Source organism: Hyaena hyaena, unplaced genomic scaffold, assembly GCF_003009895.1.
Source record: "Hyaena hyaena isolate Hyena2069 unplaced genomic scaffold, ASM300989v1 scaffold_1410, whole genome shotgun sequence".
Classification (NCBI taxonomy): Eukaryota; Metazoa; Chordata; class Mammalia; order Carnivora; family Hyaenidae; genus Hyaena; species Hyaena hyaena.
Genome location: NW_024082044.1, coordinates 253,243 through 275,648, shown reverse-complemented (window position 1 = coordinate 275,648; position 22,406 = coordinate 253,243). Strand labels below are relative to the sequence as shown.

Genomic DNA, 22,406 nt, shown 5'->3' with positions numbered 1-22,406 from the left:
GAGCACCCCCTGGTGAAACTTGACCATTATGCCAGTTCCCCGCCAACCCCCCCTCCCCCCGACTACTGAGTCAGCCATGAAGAAAATAAAAGACAAAAACACGCTTGTGTTCATTGTAGATGTCAAGGCCAACAAGCACCAGATCAAACAGGTTGTGAAGAAGCCCTACGATGTTGATGTGGCCAAGGTCAACACCCTAATCAGAACCAATGGAGAGAAGAAGGCATATGTTTGGTCAGCTCCTGACTATGATGCTTTGGATGTTGCCAACAAATTGGGATCATCTAAACTGAATCCAAGTGGCTAAATCTAAAGTTTTTCACCATTAAACAAAAAAGTACTATTCATATATTTAAGTCTGATTTCAAAATAAAACCCAAACTCTTAGATAAAAAATTGCAAATTACATTCTGGAACACATTTCACCAGATACTGACACAGCTTTCTCTCTCATTTCATTCAGCCTCATGCTCATATTAAAGCCCCTCAGAGAAGCCTTCTTTGACTATGTAATAGAGGACTTCCTCCTGCTTTCTATCACCTTATCCTGATTTCTTTCTCTTCTTAGTACTGTGACAACCTGATGTACTGTTGAATATATTCCCCACTAGAATGTGAGCTCCACAGTCTTTCTTAGGCCTTATATCCAGGGCCTATAACAGAACCTGGTTCACTCAGTAAATAAGTATGGAACTAAATTCATTTGTGAATGAATTAAATTTGTACCTATATACACACACGGACATGAATACATATAATTAGTTTAGCAAAGGTTTAACTACAATACAAACTTTTACTTTTTAATTTTTATTTAGACTTTATACAGGAAAGCCAAATAAATTTGACTCCATTAACTGACCAGTGCAAAAAGTCCACATACCAGAAATGTATAAAGTAAACCATTCATCCACTCTAAAGGGAAGCATCCTGAAGAGCTTGGGGCATAGTTTGGAATCTTCTATATATCTATACAAGCCTAATAAATGATAACTAATGAGTAAAATGTTGTAAAATTTTAATCCTTTTAAATAGAATCTGTTGAAATTTAATCTTTTGTAGATATAAAGGATTCTAAGAAAAAGAATCATTTTTTTAATCTTTAGATTTTAAATATTTACTCATGAAGTCTGTTTCCCTACCTGTAAAAGGGGACTAAAAAAATAACCCATGGGATTGATACATGATTAAATCACAAAATATATTCTAAAGTGTTTAGCATACTGTCTCCATGTTAAAATTTAAAAATAGGTGATAGTAAAAAGGTAAATAAGTTCAGGAAGCAATGAAAACCCAAGAGAAGGACATACCTATGACAGTGGAAGACAAAGAAGCTGCTTGGCAATGATGACATCAAGTTTTGAAGGATTGCCAGGCATCAGTCAAACCTAGGGACTGCAGGCTGAAGGTCATCATTAGGTTGAAGGAAGAGCATATTCCTGATACAAGAATTTTAACAGCTGGCAACCTGAGAGAGGGAACCATGTTTGCAGAGACACCTTGAAGGGCTACTCTGCAAAGGGAAGGTGAAATCACAAGGCAAGGAGACTCCAAACAAGGTGGAAGATGAACGACAGGTGAAGCAAAACTGCAAGTGGGCAGAGAAGAGAGAGAGCTGATGTGTGAGAAAACAGAAAACCTGGCAACACAGTGAAAACCCTGTTTATAATTAGTTCAGTCTACAATCGAGCTCCACATAGAACCACAAAATATTGTCGAGCTCCACAGAACCACAAAATGCTGTCATCTGGCTTTGATTATTCAATAAATTTCCCAGGAAGAAAGCTGTTGTTTACGTCTTATAAAGACAGGACATCAATAATTTGGAATTTTGCAAGAGTCAGTCACTAGATTAGTTTCCTTTTGCTGCTGTAAGAAATCACCACAAACTTAGTGGCTTAAAACAATACATATTTATTAGCTGATAATTTTAGGGATCAGAAGTCTGAAATGGGTCATCGAGCCTATGTACTTTCTGAAGGTTTTGGAGAGAATCTCTTTTTTACTTTTCTGACTTCCAGAGGCTACCCAAAGTCCCTGGCTCATGGCCCTGAACCACTCCCACCTCCTCTTCCATTGTCACATCTTCTCAGATTCTGACCCTCCTGTCTCTCTCATATAAGGGCCTCTGTGACCACATTGCCCACCAAGATAATACAGTAAAACCTCTCCATGTCAAGACCCTTAGCTTAATCACATCCACAAAATCCTTTATACCATGTAAGGTAACATATTCAGTTTCTAGAAACTGGGACATGAGCATCCTTGGAAAGGCTATTACTCTGTTTACCACAGTTACCATTTTGGAAAATGTCACTGACGATAACATTGTCTGTGGGTTTTGAGTGGCTAATGTCAAAGCCCTGTATCGACTGCATTATTCACCAGCCCATTCTCAATGACTCTAAAAAGAGGTAAACATATCTGACAGCTTTTTATGTGCCTGGTGCAGTCTTGCCCAAGAATTTACATTTGCTTTATTTATTAATTCACTTTCCTTTTATCTCCTTAGACAATTAGAGCATTTTGTTTAAAGTATGTGTAAATAGGTTATACTGTCCATACAAATAGTAAAGGAGTCATTACAAAATGTTAAATATTTACTGCCAAAGGGAGTTGTTGGATTTGGTAGGTCTGAGAGCCCCTGAGTTAGAGGGTTAAGCACTGTTTTTAGTGCACTGAGTGCTCCTGGAAAATCCACCAGCTGTAGCACAAGTCTGGCTGCAGCTGAAGGTAATATTCCATCAAAATTATGCCACTAAAGTAAGCAGATGTGCTTACAGCATACTGCGAATTTAACTGAAGCTCTTTCTTACCTCTCAGATACCGGACCCTTCTTGGCCAGCCCTTTTGGCTCCTGACCCTCTACCTTCAGTCCTGGGGGCATGGAGAATCTGACTGGAGAGTCAGTGAAGGATCACAGACCACGGGAGTCTTTACAGTTTCGTAATACATCACAGAAGGAAAAACACGGCTCCACTGATGAGCACCCTTACATTAAAGTATAATGACAGCGAGAGGAGGCAACATGGCCAGGAAAAAGGGTGAAAACAGAGAAAGGACAGGAAGACAGGACAACTGAGGCTGGGAAGAGAGACCCATGAAACTGGGAATTAGGGCCTGTCGGGCTGTTTCAGGTTATGGGAAACACTTGAGACTATGTATTAAGCTACGGATGTGTAGAGAATTATGGGGAAGAACACACAGTAAGGAAGCCGAAAACAGGCTGGAGTGACCTCAGACAAGCTCCCAGAGATGGAAGCAGCATTTTACTACTGTTCTAGCGCTGAATTACGTGGGTCTGCTTCAGTGGCGGGAAGCCCTGGCTCTCGATTCTGAGCTTGAACTTCATGCAGAAACACAGTCTCTGCCTCTTCACTCTTGCTGCTACAATAGTCCATTGTCCTGATCTCACGGTCTTTAGGTTTCTGACTCTCCCTGTGTGCATACATATTTCCTGATCTCTCTCTGCCCCCTACCTCCTCCCTTTCTCTTCTCTCCCCGCCTTCCCCCCCCCCCCCGCCCACTTCTCTCCTAACACTGGCTGGGAAACAAATCATCTAGCATAGGAAAACCAATAAGCTATATCTTCCCATCAAATTAATTCAGCTCCTCCAAGCCAGTCTATATGTGGCTGTTCTGAGGTCACAAACCTAGCCTTATCCAGTAGGAATGCCAGGATAGTAGAGTCACTTGAACATCACCAGAACTTGCTGATCTAACTGTGGGCTGAGCCATCCCATAGTACTGTGGACACAGCAGTTTCTGGACACAAGTTGCCTGGATCCTGGCTCTATCAGTTATTAACTCTAACCTGAGTAAGTCACTCAACATCTTTAAGCCTCAGTTTTCCCTGTAAAATGGGAAGAAGGATGGGAAATAATAGAATTTATCTCATAAAGTTGTTCTGTATATTAAACTTTTTTTTTAAAGCATGAAACGTACTTAGCTCCATACCTGGCATAGGGTAAGTATTCCTAAATGCTGGCCAAATTTTAGCCTGTTGGCCAACAAGACCATTTTATACATCATCAATTTTGTTGGCATTAATTTTATTTATAAAATATTAAATTTTTTAAATCATGTATGAAAGCACTTATGATTGCTAAGTTTTTTGGCGCCCCCTTAAGCTTTGTATCTTCCTCACTCATCACATCCTAAGTCCAGACCTGGTTATGGCAGTGATTCTGTTGTCCGGGAACCATCAGCTCAGGCAGAAGCCCCCAAGAATCCTATCATTTGCATATTAATGTCTAGATTTTCCTTGCTCCTCCTCCTTTTGTGACCCATCATCTTTCTCCCTCCTGTTTTATCCCTATATTGGTTTGTCTTGTGATCAGGTTTTTGATTCTTGAGAATATTTTTGTTCCAACATTCATGTTTTAAATAATGTTTGGACTTGGACTTTCATCATTATGTAGGAAGCTGGGATATTCATGTATCAGAATCCTATCTTTGGTTCCATTTTAAAGGATAATTATTCTTAGCTTAAACAGAATGCACAACTACTGTTCTGTTAAGTCAAGGATCTGATGTGAAATGCAAGACTTATGAAACTGAATTTTCTTTAACCAAAAAGTCTTAAATATCATAATACATAAGAAAATCCGTTTAAACCAAAAAAAAATAAAATTATTCTTTACTAAAGGCTAGCATGTTAGTAAAAAAAATTGAACTCTCATTAGTTGCTAAATAGAATACATTTGCAAGAAGACACATTGGGGTTGATCTTAAATAACATATCTATATAAGGACTTAAAATGCCTCAAACAGAAGTAGCACGATATCCAATAGAATAGAGGTTAAAAATACAAATATCTCTCAGGGTCATGGAAATAGTAAAAAGCACAAGTTGGACAGTATCGGGATGACAATGGGAAAAAGTGAGGAATGTGGTGAAGTGGTGCCTTGCCCTGTTCAGAAGAGAGTGGCTGCTCAGCTAGGGTTGATTATTGTCGTTGGAAATCATGCTAACTTTTCAGATATTCCAATATTTCAGGACAAGCCCCCAACCCAGGTATTTATGTAAAAACACTCACATTTAAAAATATTGGCTCAGTATTTTTAAAAATCACTCAAATGGAGTTCCAGTTCAAGATAGTGTTACAGAGTCTGGTCTAGATCACCCGGCAGAAGAACCAAGCGGCCCTCGGAGATCTTGGAGGGCAGGAGGTTCAATTTACACTGATGGGCTCAGAGGAGATCATTCTCCAGAGGTCTGAGCCCAGAGCATTACCAGAGGTAACAATTTATAGCCTGTTACTTCCACATTCCTCACTAATCATGGACAGGTGTTTTTTGTTTTTTTTAACATTTTTATTTATTATTGAGAGACAGAGAAAGAGCATGAGCATGGGAAGGGCAGAGAGAGGGGGAGACACAGAATACGAAGCAAGTTCCAGGCTCTGGGCTGTCAGCACAGAGCCTGATGTGGGGATCGAACTCACAAACCGCAAGATCATGACCTGAGCCGAAGTTGAACACTTAGACTGGGAGCCACCCAGGTGTTTTCTTATTAGTCCTGTTGGCCATCTGACAACAGATTTTCCTTATCATTCCCCCCTTTGGTGCCCCCTTTAAACAGATCTACTGTGTATTAGAGGGCACCATCTTCATTATGTACTGGTTCTTTTCCTTAGTTCCCTGACTTTGCTTGTGACTATTCCTGACTGGTTTACAAAGTCTCCAAAGAAGATGCAGGTTCCCTTTCTCTTGGCAGAGAAGAGGTCAAGCGTCCATCTGTTCTGGAGGGCATTTCCTTCCAGGGAATGGATTTGGCTCTGTAGAGACACTAGGGAGTCAGCCGCTTGTTGGTCCCACAGAAGAGCCTATGCCTCCTATGCCAGTCCCTATCCCCGTGGCTATTTCTGCCCCGATGAGTACAAGTAACAACACTGCTCGTTTAGCCTGAACCTTAAGGCTGAAGGTTAATCTAAGCACAATCTCTTTTTCTTAAAGTGTGAGGCACATACATCACTACAAACACTTCCCCAAAATGGCATTAGCAACCTTACAGGCAGGCAACCCAACAGATCGAAAGAGGTTACACCACATTTAAGCTTTTAAACTCCTTAGATTCTTCTACTGAAGGTGCCCTGCTCTTCCAAATGGGGCCCAGGTTAGAGGCAATCCATACCAACAGGACATCCTATTCATAAGAGGAGGGTGAATGCAAACAGGAACCTCTTGCTGTCTCCCCAGCTTTCTGGGGTAACCTATGCCAACCCGATGGCAAAGAGTAAGGACAGTCTATCTTATCAAAACAGTGATTCCTCAAACTTCTGTTGTGTGTAGACCAGCCAGCTTCCAGGGTGTGGCTGGAGCAGGGCTGAAGATCCTAAGAATCTAGCACTCTCCAAAAGGTCACTTTGAGTAGGTTCGTCGGACTTGGGTCAGTCTTCCAAGTTTGGGGCTCCTCAAGATTGGCCCTCTTGACTCTGGAATGGCGACGTCCGGCGGGAACGGCAGAGTGGAGCCGCCTGAGGCAAAGGAACGGGAGACTGACAAAATTCAGGCAGGGTGCACTCCTCCTCGCAATTCCTTGTTCTGTCACCGCTGCCGTTTTCCCAAACCAGCAGCAGCAACGGGCCAGCGTGGTTGGGTTTCCCAGCCAGAGAATCAAATGTTACAGAATCTGGTCTGGATCATCCGGCCGAAGAACCGAGCAGCACTTGGAGATCTTGGAAGGCAGCAGGTTTATTTTACACCAGTGAGCTCAGAGGAGATCATTCTCCAGAGGTTTGAGCTCAGAGCAGCAGCAGAGGGAATAATTTATAGCCTGTTACTTCCGTATTCCTCATTAATCAGGGACAGGTGTTTTCTTATTAGTCCTGTCGGCCATCTCACAACAGATTTTCCTTATCAATAGCAACATAGGAAGATTCTAAACTCACCTCCTCAATGGAACACAACATTCACACCTATTAATAGAACAATTCCTTCTGAAGAAGAACTGAGGGCTTGACTGAACAGCTACCGAACAACCCAAAGACAAAGAGAATGGCAAGAGGGACAGAGACATTATAACAAAGAGAACCCCACCCCTCCTACCATGGCAATGAGGAGAGATAGTAGTGAGAGACCAGGAATAGACCCCTCTGTCCTTAGGCACAGGAAAAAAAAAAAAAAGGAAAAAACCCAACAACCATGATTTGAAGGAGCAACAATCACATCAAAGAGACAACACAAACTCTGGTAAGTAATGGAGGAGCTGCAGGAAAGTTCTCCAGGTCAAAGGGACTGGAGAACAACATGGTTTATGTTCCTACCCTGCCTTAAAAGCCTAGACAAGAGCACGTCCTGACACCATAACAGGTGGGTCCAGTCCTCTCAGTGAGCTTACAGCTTCAGCGAACCTGGGGTCCACAAGCCTATACCAGCCCTAAACAATCCCAGGCACAGAGAAAAGCCATGGTTTAAAAGGGTCAAGGAACTGTTGGAACACACTCGTCCGTTCCACCTCAAAAGTCCAAACTAGAGCAGGATCTGGCCACCATAAGGGGCAGGTTACAGATGCCATAATTTCAGGGTCCTGAGGCCATAACTGGTGGGTCAGATTGCCACAGAAAGCTTGCAACTTCAGCAAGCCAAGTCCACAAGCCCACAGCAGATGCACTGTGGTGCTGGGGCACAGAAAACAAGCCATGGTTTTATGGGACTTTGTGGGTTCTTTTAGTTTCTACTTTTTAATTTTTTTTAATTTTAATTTTTTTTTTCTTTTTGGTTTTGTACTTTTCTTGTTCTCCTTTTTCTTTTACTATCTTTTTACTTTTTTTTTTTTCTTTACTCTTTCTATAAAAAGCCATGGTTCAAAACAGTAACTAGCCTATATGGCCACAGCTCCACCCAGCCAGCAAATGTCACCAAGCACACACAGTCTGCTTAGGTGACTATACATGAGACCATTCCTTCAACTTTAAGAGAAGAAACTGTTGGGGAGCCTGGGTGGCTCTGCCTGTTAAGCATCCAACTTCAGCTCAGGTCACGATCTCACGATTTATAAGTTTGAGCTCCGCATCAGGCTCTGTGCTGACAACTTAGAGCCTGGAGCCTGCTTCAGATTCTATGTCTCCCTCTCTCTCTGCCCCTCCCCTGCTTGTGCTCTGTCTGTGTCTCTCTCTCAAAAACAAATAAACAGTAAAAAATTTTTTGTAAAAGAGAGAAGAAACTGTTTCACTTAATCCATTGAAACAAACACGTAAAGTCAAGCAAAATAGGGAAACAGAGAAATATGCCCCAAAGGAAAGAACAAGAAAAAAACTCAGAAAAAGAACTAAATGAAACAGAGATAAGCAATATACCTGATAAAGAATTTAAAGTAATAATTTAAAGATACTTACTTGGCTAGACAAAAGAATGAAAGAACTCAGTGAGATCTTCAATAAAGAGATAGAAAATATTAAAAAGAACCAATGAGAGGTGAAAATGCAATAAATGAAATAAAAAACAACACTGGAGGGAATTAACAGTAGATTAGAGGATGCAGAAGAACATATCAATCATCTGGAAAACAGAGTAATGAAAGGCACACAAGCTGAATAGCAAAAAGAGAAAAAAAATTTTAAATGAGGATACATTAAGGGATCTCTTGGATAATATTAAGCAAACAAACATTCACATTATAGGGATTCCAGAAGAAGAAGAAGAAAGAGGGAGAAATGGAGGATAGGAAACTTATTTGAAGAAAGAATAACTGAAAACTTCCCAACCTAGGTGAAAAATAGACATCTAAGTCCAAGAAACACAGAGGCTTCCAAACAAGACTCCCAATCCAAGGAGATACACCATGGCACATAATAATTAAAATGTCAAAGGTTCAGAAAAAGAGAGAATCTTAGAAGCAACAAGAGACAAACATTTACCTAGATGGGAACACCCATAAGGCTAACAGCTGATTTCTTGGCAGAAACTTTGCAAGCCAGAAGGGAGTGGCATGATATGGTCAAAGTGCTGAACCAGAAAAACCTACAACCAAAATTACTTTATCCAGCAAGGTTATCATTCAGATTTAAAGTAGGATAAAGAGTTTCCCAGATAAACAAAAGATAAAGGAGTTTATCACTACTAAACCAGCATTACAAGAATGTTAAAGGGACTTCTTAAAGGGGAAAAGAAATGGCCATAATTTAACATAAGAAAAATATGAATAAAAAGATATAAAATATGACGATATATACATAAAATGTGGAGAAGGGAGTGAAAAGGGAAGAGAAAGGTAAAAAGAAAGAAAGAAGATTTGTTCCCTATTTCTGTTTTTTTAAGAATGTGTTTGCACTTAAACGATCATCAGTGTGCACCAGTATTTACTTAGGATGTTATATATGAACCTCACAGTAACTACAAACCCAAAACCTATGACAGATACACAAAAAATAAAGAGAAAAGGGGCACCTGGGTGACTCAGTCAGTTGGGCAGCTGACTTCAGCCCAGGTCATGATCCTGTGATTTGTGGGTTTGAGCCCCCTGTCAGGCTCTGTACTGACAGCTCAGAGCCTGGAGCCTGCTTCTGATTCTGTGTCTTCCTCTCTCTCTCTGCTCCTCCTCCACTCACACTCTGTCTCTCTCAAAAATAAATAAACATTACTAAAAGTTTTTTTAAACAAATAAATAAAGAGAAAGAAAGTCAAACAAAACAGTATAGATACTTGATCACAAAGAAAGAGATCAGGACAAGAAGAAAGGAATAAAGGACTAAAAAAAAACAGAAAACAAATTTTTTAAATAGCAATATGTACATACCTATCAACAATTACTTTGATTGTAAATGGCCTAACTACTCCAATCAAAAGACATACAGCAATAAAATGGATTAAAAAACAATATGCTGCCTACAAGAGACTAACCTGAGACCTAAGGGCACAGACAGAAAGGGATAGAAAAACATTAACCATGCAAACAGAAGGGAGGAAAAAAAAGCCAGGGTAGTAAAACTTATATCAGGCAAAATAGACTTTAAATGTTATAACAAGAGATAAAAATGAGCATCACATAATAATAAAGGTATCAATCCAACAAGAGGATATAACAGTTGTAATATCTATGCATCCACCACTGGGGCAACTAAATACATAAAGCAGATATTAACAGACATAAAGAGAGAAAATGATGGTAATAATCATACAGTAGGAGACTTTAACATTCCACTTACATCAATGGATAGATTATCCAGACAGAAAAGCAGTAAGGAAACAATGTATTTGAATGACCCATTTGACCAGATGAGCATAACAGATATTTAGAGAACATTCTATCCAAAACAACAGAATACACATTCTTTCCAAGAGTACATGGAAAATTCTCCAGAACAGATCACATAAAACAAGCCTCAATAAATTTAAGAAGACTAAATTATACTATGCCATTTTTTCTGAACACAATAGTATTAAACTATAAATAAATCACAAGAACAAAATTGGAAAACCTTGAATAGCCAAAGCAATCCTAAGAAAGAACAAAGCTGGGGATATCACAATTACAGATTTGAAGATATACTACAAACCTGCTGTAATCAAAACAGAATTGTACTGGCACAAAAATAGACACAGATCAATAGAACAAAATAGAGACCCCAGAAATAAACCCACATTTATATGGTCAATTAATCTATGACAAAGGAGGCAAGAATATACAATGGGGAAAAGACAGTATCTTCAGTAAATGGTGCTAGAAAACTGGGCATCTACCTGTAAAGGAATGAAACTGAAATACTTTTTAACACCATACACAAAAATAAACTGAAAATGGATAAAATGGACCTAAATGTGAACATGAAACCATACAAAACTCTAGAGGAAAACACAAGCAGTAATTTCTCTGACATGAGTCATAGCAACATTTTTCTAGAAATATCTCCTGTGGCAAGGGAAACCAAAGCAAAAATAAACTATTGGGACTATATTAAAAAAATAATGATAAGAAAAAAAGCTTTTGCACTGCAAAGAAAACTATCAGTAAAACACAAAGGCAATCTACTGCATGAGGGAAGATATTTGCAAATGATAAATGATATATCTGATAAGGGGTTAATATCCAAAATATATAAAGAACTTCTACAACCCAATACCAAAAGCCAAACAACCTGGTTTAAAAATGGGCAGAGGATGTGAACAGACATTTTTCCAAAGAGGACACACAGATGACCAACAAAAACATGAAAAGATGCTCAACATCACTAATTATCAGGGAAATCCAAGTCAAAACCACAATGAAATATCACCTCCACCTGTTAGAATAGCTAAAATCAAAATAACAAGAAATAACAAGTGTTAGGCTGTGGATAGAGGAAACCCTGATACACCATTCATGGGAATAGAAGCTGGTGCAGCCACTGTGAAAAATAGTATGAAGGTACCTCAAAAATTTAAAAATAGAAATACTATATCATCCAATAAATCCACTATTGGGTATTTGCCCACGGAAAACCAAAATACTAACTCAAAAAGATACATGCTCCCTTATGTTTATTGCAGCATTATTTACAGTAGCCGAGATATGGAAGCAACCTAAGTGTCCACCAATAGATGAATGGATAAGGAAGACATGGTGTACATATACAATAGAATATTACTATTGTATATAAAAAAGGATTAGACTGTACTATTTGCAACAACATGGATGGACCTAGAAATCCATGCTAAGTGAAATAAGTCAGACTGAGAATGACAAATACCATACAATTCCACTCATAAATGGAATCTTAAAAAATGAATAAACAAAAAGCAGAATCAGAACTATAAATACAGAGAATTTATGGTTACCAGAGGGGAGGCAGGTAGAGGGTTGGGCAAAATAGGTGAAAGAGAGAGGGAGATACAGGCTTCCAGTTATGGAATGGGTAAGTCATGGGAATAAAAAGCAGAGCATAAGGAATACAGTCAAAGATAATGTGATAGAAATGTAATGGGACAGGTGATAGCTATGTTTGTGGTGAGCATAGCATAATGTATAAACTTATCAAATCACTAAATCGTACACTTGAAACTAATATAATGTGTCAACTATGCTCAAATAAAAAATAAATCACTCAAATGGGCAAAACTGGGGCACCTGCACGGCTCAGTCGGTTAAGCGTCCGACTTTGGCTCACCTCATAATCTCACGGTTCATGCGTTCGAGCCCTGCGTTGGGCTCTGTGCTGACAGCTAGCTCAGAGCCTGGAGCCTGCTTCAGATTCTGTATCTCCCTCTCTCTCTGACCCTCCCCTGCTCATGCTCGCTCGCTCACTCTCTCTCTCTCTCTCAGAAATAAATAAATAAAACATTAAAAAAAATTTTTAAACAAATGGGCAAAACATACTAAGCTGTTAATGTCGAATCTCTGCATAGAGATTATCTATGAATGAAAGTAATGTATTTTCATTTTTTTCCTTCTGAAATCCTACCTAAAGCATTTCTGAAGCATGGAAGATTTTAATTCACGCAAAGTGAAATACCTTCTTTTACTTAAACTAAAATAAAAGGCCAATTAGAGAAAGCTATGGACACAAAATCAAAGTTTTGACTTCAGAACAGTCTGACAGAAGGGTATCTAGATCAATTCTGAGTTGAAGTGCCATGAATTTTTCAGAGCTTGTATTCCTTCAATTACAAGAAAAATTGCATTGTCTCTTTCAAAATAAATAAATAAATAAACATTTAACAAAGAGAGAAGAAATTGCATTGTATTTGGATTGCTTTATGGACCCTTGGTGACATTTCCGTATAACCTCACCTAGTCTCCTCCTACTACCAGGTTTAAGCTCACTAGCTTTCCTTGTAGACAGATTGTCATTCTGAAACACTGGATTGAATTCAGGCTAGAAAAGCCCATTAGAGAACCAGTTTGAAGAAATACCACAGGAGGATTGGGTAGTGACCATATATAATATTTAATAAGGAGAGCTGTACTCAGAGGCATTATTACTTTTCATTTACTCCAGATATATATGGTGGATACTTTGAGCAATCCAGCTCAGGTCTCACTCCCACAGAATTTATACAAATATATTTGCACTTCGATGAAAGGGATTCTTAAAACTGTTGGCCTACACCACCCTTGAAGCCAACTTGGAGATACTAGGCTTTAACTTAAGTAAGTCTGAGTAAGTGTTCTGTCTTTGGAATGTCTCAGGGTATTGGAAAACTAAGGGAGAGAAGACAGGAATGAAGGAGAACTTTGACCTGAGCCCCAGGACAATGAGATACAGAGGGACTACAGGCTCTGTCATTAGACTTAGGTTAGACTTAGGTTGCTCTCCACCAAAGCAAGGGAAAAGAAAAGAACTAAGATGAAAAGTGAAATGACTCAAATGACTTCAATACCCATTTAATAAATGCCATCACATGAAAAACCTATGACACTCTTCCAGAGCCTCAGCCTAGCTCCTATTTTCCAAATACCATTCAATATAACCCAAGTTCAGAAGGGGAAAAAAGCACTGGACAGACAGTCCCCTGGAGCTCATGGCAATAGAATTTGACCTACATTCCTGAAATGTAGTTTGCCCTTCCGGGTTTTTTAAGGAAACAATTCACAAATGAGATAACTGTAAAAGTTACTGTCAGTGTATCTGACACACAGCCATTGATCCTTTGAACAATACTTGTCTGAAACACTTCCCTCTTTCTAGAAAGGTAAAATAGCATTTTTTAAAGACCAGAACATAGAAATGCTAATTCAGGTGTCTTTTATTTTTATTTTCATTTTTCTGGAAAAAATAGTAGACTCTCCTAGAATTCCCCATTGTTGGGAGTCTGTAGAGATGATCTCCATCTCCTCTAAATTCATCTTGCTTGTTTTGTCATTTTTTATTTGGGCTGCATCCTCCAGAAAGCCACTTGGTATCTTTCATAGACCACGGAAAGATAACACAGATGAAAGATAATATGGACTCCATTTTGGGAATTCTGACTTCCTTCCCATCTCCTGTCAGGACCTTCAAGGAGAATTGCCACTATCAGAAAGCAGTGACTTTTAATTTCCCTTAAGCTAGATTCAGTGTTCAGATCCTCGCAGCTAGGTAAAAGGCCCAAACGTCTCTCTCTGATGCCGGTGGGAACACATGAGCAGACAGAATTTTAACTCTTGGGTGTTCATCTTCTGGTTTCTACTTAACATGCCCAAATCTAGCTGCTTCTTTAAAAATCTCTGTGAACTATTGTTACATAGTGCATCTCTCTTTCTTCTCTTTCTTGGAAGACTCTTTTTACAGTCTTCCAAGTGGGGCATAAATCCTTCTCAGAGACTCTAGAGGCTCCATGCATGAAATACATAGCCAACAACAGGAAGGACACTTGAGAAAATATACAAGTTGAAGCAGGTACTTAAAGACAATCGAGCAAAGGCTGTGAGTCATTTTGGGGAAGAAAAGCAAAAAGAAAAATTGATCCAGCAATAACACTCCTTGGTATTTACCCAAATGAACAGAAGACGCACGTTCGCATGAAAACCCACACATGAATGTTTATAGAAGCTTTTTTTCATAATTGCCAAACCTTGGAAGTGACCAAGATGTCCTTCAGTAGATAAGTGGATAAACGAACTGTGCTATGTCCAGACAATGGACTACTGTTCAGCACTAAAATGAAATAAGCTATCAAGCCGTGAAAAGACATGGAAGAACATTAAATGCTCATTATAAAGTGAAAGAAGCCACTCTGAAAAGGCTACATATGGTATGATTCCAACAGTATGATATTCTGGAAAGGGCAAAACAGTGGAGACTAAAAAGATCAGTGGCTGCCAGTGGCTGGGGATGGAAACTAGAACAGGTGCAACACAGAGGACTTTTAGGGCAGGGAAACTATTCTGTAGAACACTATAATGGCATAAACACATCATCCGCTGTGTACAAAGACTGTACAATACCAAGAGTGGACCCTAATGTACACTATGGACTTTGGGTGATAATGAAGCATCAGTGTGGGTTCATCTATCATAACAAATGTACCACGCCGTGCATGAGGGGCGGGGACTGAATGGAGGGCGCAGAAGGGCAAAAGAACACTGCTGATGGAGCATAAAGATAGAATTAGAAAATGAAAATTATACCACAGGAAATTTTCAAGAGCTTTTTTTAGTCTTTAGCAGAAAAACCTAAAAGCTACTTCTCCAGGGACCTGAGACTAACACTGGGCTCCATTACTGTCCATAACATGGTTTCCTTAAATATATTCAGGTTTACTCAGATGTAAACATTTAGAAATGTTTATAGATACTAGGTGCCATAGAGAAAGAGGTAGAGGAAAGCTACAAATACTAACAAAACACAATTTTTGCCTGGAGGAGAGTTATAGTTCTGTGGGAAAGAGGGACATTATGCTCCTAAATAAGGAGGCAGGTGGGGAGTGGGGTGGGAGGAAGAGATGATCATGGGCTGAGTGACAAAATGCCAACCTCGATGCTCCAAATTAGAGTCCTGACTCATCACCCACTGTATACATTTGTGACCCTAGGTCATCTAATCAGTTAATATTTCCTCCAGACTCCATCTTTCAGGTAAACGATGTAATTTTAGAAGCAAGGATAGGATCTACCAACCCAAAATTGTTCCCTGCTTGCTAATGCCAGAAATTCTACCCCTTCAACTCCATTTCATTAGCTCTGTCACCTATTAAAATGGAAATACTCTTAGGAGAGATTAGAATTTAAACCATATAATTCAAGTGTAACTTACTGTGAATTTATAAGATCTGAAAAGATGGTTTTAATAGAAGAAAGGATATATGTAGTAAAGTCAAGATCCCTGAATACCAGAGAAATGTTTGGGCAGCAGACAAAATATTTAAAACACTCTGTTAACCATAGGCTTTGGCAGTTCAATTTTCTTTCTGATTAAAACTGAATGAAGACGGTGCAACCACGGAATGTTTGCAAAGCAACCAGAACAGTGATTGTATGCTATTTCTACTACTAATATTGTTATTAATCTTGAAAAGATAATTGGGGAGTAGAAAGCACATTTTGTGGGAAGGAGACAAAAGAGCCTTCTATTTATTTCTGCCTTGCTCACTGACATTCCACACTGGGGTAACAGAATATTCACTTGCCAAATGAATGGCTACCATGCTAGTCTCCAGGTGAGCTTCCCCTTCAAGTTTTGACCAAAGGTCATATATAAAGCCCTTCCCTTATCAGGATATCAGGATATTTGGCACTTTAAGCAGACAGAAAGTAAATACAGACAGGAAAAAAAACATAACAACAACCTGATTGTTACGGGAGAGGTTCCTGATCCTATCTCAGCTGCTTCCAGGGCTCTGAGGCCTTGCCTCTTCTAGGTCTTGTCTCCCAATCTATCAATCATGCAGGACAGAAGGGCCCAGACAGCATCAGAGCACCAGGCCTGGAGCCCTTAACTCACATCCCTGCACACAAACATCATACGACTTCCCACCAGAGGCCCAAAAGCTTTCCAGTGCTGCTGCCCCCCGGCATCTCCCACTCAGTCCCTGAGTCTGCTCTGAGACTTGCCTCTTCCCCAGTTATTGAATGACTGTCCTTTAGAAAAGGCAGTTGCTCTCCCTAACACCGCTCTACCACCACACAAACTCTGTTGGGTACTAGTCAACTATGCAGTAGGTCCAGAAGGTATTTTACCCACATGATAGCACGATAGCAAGAAAGATATACACACACACACTCACACCTATCAAGAACAAGGAGTGAGAATAAGCATCTGAGTTGATGCATCACATGCCCCCCAGATTGGAAGAAACAGTCTCTAGGTTTGGGTCTGTTCATCTATTTCTATCACTCCTGGTTGCCACTCCTGGATAATGCTGGGTGCAATTAGGAACCCAATGAATAAATGCTGTATTAAAGAATGAATAAATAAATTCAGTGATTTCCCCCATCTCTTAAAGTCTGAACTGAAAGACTAATTCAGTACGCTGTTGCACCTCTAATAAATTCTGATTTTTAAGGACACGATCATCAATAAAGCCTCCACTGGTCAAGCTCCAGCATTAAATTCTCTCTGTTCTTTTTTTGACATAAACACTTAGATATGCCAACCTGGAGCAATAATCAACTAAATGACAAACCACTGGAGACAGGATCGCCCCAGGGCAAGAGCAATCCCTTCAAAACTACACATAGAGTCACTGAGGCAAAATGAGGTCCCTATACTCAAAATAAGAGAAATTGCCATGTTTAGCACGAGCTAATATTAGGAACCTACTATGTACTGGAAATACAATAAGCACATCATTTAGATTATTTAATCCCTAGAACAACCCCAGAAGTTGGGAATTATAATTCTCATTTTGTAGATTTTTTTTTCAAATATTTATTTATTTTTGATAAAGAGAGAGAGCATGAGGGGCACGTGGGTGGCTCAGTCAGTTAAGCATCAGGCTTCAGCTCAGGTCATGATCTTGTGGTTTGCTGGTTCAAGCCCTGCAACAGGCTCTGTGCTGATAGCTAGCTCAGAGCCTGGAGCCTGTCTTCGGATTCTGTGTCTCCCTTTCTTTCTGTCCCTCTCCTGCTCACGCTGTCTCTCTCTCTCTCAAAAATAAATCAAACATTAAAAAATTAAAAAGAGAGAGAGAAAGAGAGAAATTGAGAGTGCACAAGTAGGGGAGGGGCAGAGAGAGAATCCCAAGCAGGATTCTGCCCACACTGTCAGTGCAGAGCCCGACATGGGGCTCAGACTCAAGAACCATGAGATCGTGACCTGAGCTGAAGCTGGATGTTTAACCAACTGAGCCACCCAGGCGCCCCTCATCTTGTGGATTTTAAAAATAAGACTTGAAGTGTTTTTGCCCATGGTCACTTGTTCAAGAAGTTAAGAGCATAAACTTTGGAGCCACGCTGGCTCAGTTTAATTTCTGACCTGCCTTATTCTAGATGGGTGTGTTAGTACATTTGGGCGGCCATAACAAAATGCCACAGGCTGGGTAGCTTTTGAACAACAGAAATTTACTTCTCATGGTTCTGGAGGCTGGGAGCCTGACACAGGGTGCCCGCATGCTAAGGTGAGGGTTGCACACACACCTCACTGTGTGGAGGGGCTAAGGAAGCTCTGTGGGGTCTCTCCTATAAGAGCATCAATCCTACTCACGAGGGCAGAGCCCTCGAGACCCATGCACTTCCTGAAGGTCCCACATCCTAATATCATCACCTGTAGGGGTTCAGATTTGAACCTGGGGGGTACAACAAATATTCAGACCACAACACTGGGCAAACAGAGCTTAACACATCTCTGCCTCAGTGTCCTCACCTACAAAAGGGAACCAATAATGACACCAGTTGCTAAATTATCCCTAGGACCCCCTCATCTCCAAACCCATCTTTCTGTACCCTGGTTTGTGATCTAGGCCTGGGACTCTGAGAAACACACTCCTGCCAAGTCAGCTGGCTTCTTGTTAGTTCTGCCAGTGGGAATCACTGGAGGGGATGCAGAGGGAGAGAAGCGCGAAGGAACTTGCTCCCTCAGCTGTGCTTCCTCCGGGCCTCACCCCTGCAGCATTACCCTCTGTGCTCGCTGCAGAGCCACTGAATCCAGTCAGCCTGCACCTGCAGACTCTGCCTCACAGCATGCTGGCCAGCACCCTCTCCTCAGAGGTCTGACCTTCAATTCTGTGGGGCCTTTCCTCTAAGGATCTAAGAAGTTTTCATAATCTCTTCTCATTCCCTCAGCCCTGGGGGTGATAACCTGCTTCTTAGAATTGCTCCTCACCCCCATCCCTATAGGCTTCTTTGGTTTAATTTATTTAAACTTTTTATTTTAATGTTTTATTTATTTCTAGGAGAGAGAGAGAGAGACAGCGTGAGCAGGGGAGGGTCAGAGAGAGAGGGAGTCACAGACTCTGAAACAGGCTCCAGGCTCTGAGCTGGCAGTCAGCACAGAGCCCGACGTGGGGCTCGAACCCACAAACCGCGATATCATGACCTAAGTGAAAGTCGGACGCTCAACCGACTAAGCCACCCAGGTGCCCCTATTTAAACTTTTTTTTAATTAACTTTTTTTTTTTTTTTTTTTCTTTTGAGACAGAGACAGAGCACGAGCTGGGGAGGGGCAGAGACGGAGGGAGACACAGAATGTGAAGCAGGCTCCAGGCTCTGAGCTGTCAGCACAGAGCCCGATGTGGGGCTCGAACCCATGGGCGGCGAGATCATGACCTGAGCCGAAGTCAGACGCTTACCGACTGAGCCACCCAGACACGCCTATTTAAACTTTTTTAAATGTTTATTTACTTTTGAGAGAGAGAGAGGGAGCAAGCAGGGGTGGGGCAGAGAGAGAGGGAGACATAGAATCCAAAGTAGGCTCCAGGCTCTGTTCTGTCAGCACAGAGCCCGACGCAGGGCTGGAACCCACGAACTGTGAGATCATGCCTTGAACCAAAGTCAGAAGTTTAACTGACTGAGCCACTCAGGTGCCCCTTTTTTAATTTATTTAAATTCAAGTCAGTTAACATATCATGTAGTAATGGTTTCAAGAGTAGAACCCAGTGATTCATCCCCTACATATACTACCCAGTGCTCATCACAAGTGCCCTCCTTAATGTTCATCACCCATTTGCCCTATCCCCTCACCCATCTCCCCTTCCAGCAACCCTCAGTCTGTTCTCTGTATTTAAGAGTCTCTTATGGTTTGCCTCCCTCTCTGTTTTTCTTCTTATTTTTCTTTCCTTCCCCTAAGTTTTTTACTCCTTCTATTACCTGGTTAACAACTTTACAACCAGTGAACAGTTCTTCATATTAAATTTTCTCTGTTCAAATTATTGGTACAATTTTATTCTGCAAACAGACCCTGGGGATACAAGAATGCCTATGTCAGAGGGCTTTAGAGAGTATTAAATAAGATGATTGCTGTGAAGTGCTCCTAACTGTACCCGGAGCACAGTGTTTGCTCTATCAGTGTGAGCTGTTATTAGCTGGTAAGTGTTGAGCCTCGGCTGGAACCCATGTCTGCCTATCTTCTTCCCAAGCAACATGATGTTCTGCTAATAAAAACAGTTACGATGTACTTAGGCACTGAATTTAGTGCTTTCACAGATGTTACCTCTTTTAATCTCCTTAAGCACCTCTGAAATGCTTTGCATTCTTGAAGTGTTTTTTCTCTAACAATTGACATCAAGAAAGGTATTCTGAGTTAGTTCCTCTATTATCCTAAAAGGTTAGGCAATTACTCCAACAGGTTCAAACATCAACATTAGAATAATAATTTTTTAACATGGACTTCTCCAAATTCTAATAAATCTGTTGATATCATTGCCCTATGTATCACTAGGATTTAACATAATTTAAATATATGTAATGTGTGTGTCTATCTGAGGATTAAGATTTTGGAATTTCAAATTATCTATTGTTTTGATCTAAAGTATCAACGGAATAATAACAGGATTTAAAAATTAAGTGCCTATTTTGTGCTAGGCACTAGGATATAAGTGTTTTCGCATATGCTCTCATTTTATCCTTAAAATATACTACACTACTAGGTACAATCATCTTCTTTGTACAAATATGTCCAAGGTCACACATAGCTAGTAAAGTAACAGAAACAGGGATTGAAATCAATTCTTTCTAATTCACAACTCATGTTTTAGCCAATCCACCACAGGTCATAGGTGAGGGTCATTCTCCATAGCAGATCCTGAGAGAATAAAGTTAGGTGGACTCATGAACGGAGACAGAAACAAATTCCTTCACTTTGAAGGGCTTAAGAAATAAGAGAACAGAATCTGGCATATTATCTTCTGACCTTGCTTTCAGAATTGCTTGTAAGCCATAAGAAATTCTCAGCTTCTGTCACTGGGTTTTGAGAATATCTCTCATTCCATTTCATTTCAAGGATTTCTTCTCCCATTTCAGTTTTGCTATGGTAGAAGCAAAGTAAACAAAGATCCCCAAATACCTTGTTTTGGGGAGTATCCTTACTTTCCAAAAAGAAATCATTGTCCTTGGGGAAAAAAAATAAAAGCATCCACTAAAATAATTATTTTTTAAAGGAACAATGCAGAGGGGAAGAAGACATACCTTTTGCTTCGTGCTTGACTTGAGGCCGACTTGGGAGTGGCTTTTGGACTAGAGGAAAAATGAGAAAGAAATCTATGAAGAACACAGTAAAACAGCCGGGCTTATTACAAGTTTTAAGGTAAAATCCTCTTCCTTATCCTTCCTACAGACTACAAGTTGAAGAACGGAAGCAAAGCATAGGCACCCGTGTTGGATTTTACATACTGAACAGAAGGCTGTGGAAGTTCTGGAGCTGAGAATGTGAAGGTGTACGTACACTTTGTCAGTGCCTTGCTCACAGTGACCGACTCAGCATCTTTCCTAGAGGACACTACAGAAACCACAAAGTGCAGCACGTGAGGAAATAGCCCCGGCTGTAAGAAGGCAAAGGGGAAAAGGCGGGGGAATGAAAGAAAGAAAAGATGTAAAAGAAAGATGAGGAGCGGAAGGGCACAAATGCTCTATAAAATGGAAAAAGACTTTCACTTAGGTCATGATCTCGCGGTTCGTGGGTTCGAGCCCCGCGTCGGGCTCTGTGCTGACTGCCAGCTCAGAGCCTGGAGCCTGTTTCAGTCTGTGACTCCCTCTCTCTCTGACCCTCCCCTGCTCACGCTGTCTCTCTCTCTCTCTCTCTCTCTCCTGGAAATAAATAAAACATTAAAAAATAATAAATAAAAAAAATAAAATGGAAAAAGACAAAATAGGAGCAGAATGAGAAAAAAAAGTAGATTGGCAGATTTCCAAGTGCATTTCTAGAGGGCAGAGTTTACTGTCTGCTAATTTAAATACATTTTCATTACACTGAAACAAAACTCTCACAAACATTTTTTAGAGAAGGCTTATTGTTTTCCAGTTGGTTCATGATTATCTAACCTTATTTGGAATTAGGAAAGGTAAAACAAGCATTAATCTATGCACAAGAATACTTTTGTATGGAATACCAATAGAATTTTTCCCCTAATGAGAAAAAAGCAAAAGTCAACCTTATGTTTAGCATTCAGATAGTGAATATATTTACCTCTAAGCGTACCATGAATCAAAGTTAACTCTAAACCAATTACCACAATATAGCTAGAAAAATGTCTAATTTGGTAGTCCTCAAACTGCTGGATCTCAGGATCCTTCACATTCTTAGAAATTATTGAGGCTCCCAAAGAACCTTTGTCTATTGGGTTATATGCATAGGTATTCACTGTATTAGAAATTGGAACTGAAAAATTTTTTTAAATATGTATTTATCAATTCATTTTAAAGTAGCAATGAAAAACCCATTATGTGTTAAATAAATAAAATATATTTATGTATTCAAAGTCTATCCCTGATTACAGAAAAATTAGTCAGAAAATTGCATGTCTTTATATTTTTGCAAATCTCTAATGTTTGGTTTAAACAGAAGACAACTAGATCCTCATATTTGCCTCTGCATTTAATCTACTTTGATACGAATATATTTTTGGTTAAAGTAAATAAA

The 22,406-nt window shown here is 40.0% G+C and overlaps 1 long non-coding RNA gene across 1 annotated transcript in view; it reads right to left on the bottom strand.

The window, feature by feature from the left end:
• Positions 1-21,006, bottom strand: part of LOC120225446 — a 99,651-nt gene extending 78,645 nt beyond the window's left edge. Inside the window, exon 1 of the long non-coding RNA XR_005526810.1 lies at positions 20,957-21,006. This is a non-coding gene — a long non-coding RNA (uncharacterized LOC120225446). The remainder of the gene's footprint in view (positions 1-20,956) is intronic.
• Positions 21,007-22,406: the final 1,400 nt, after the last annotated feature.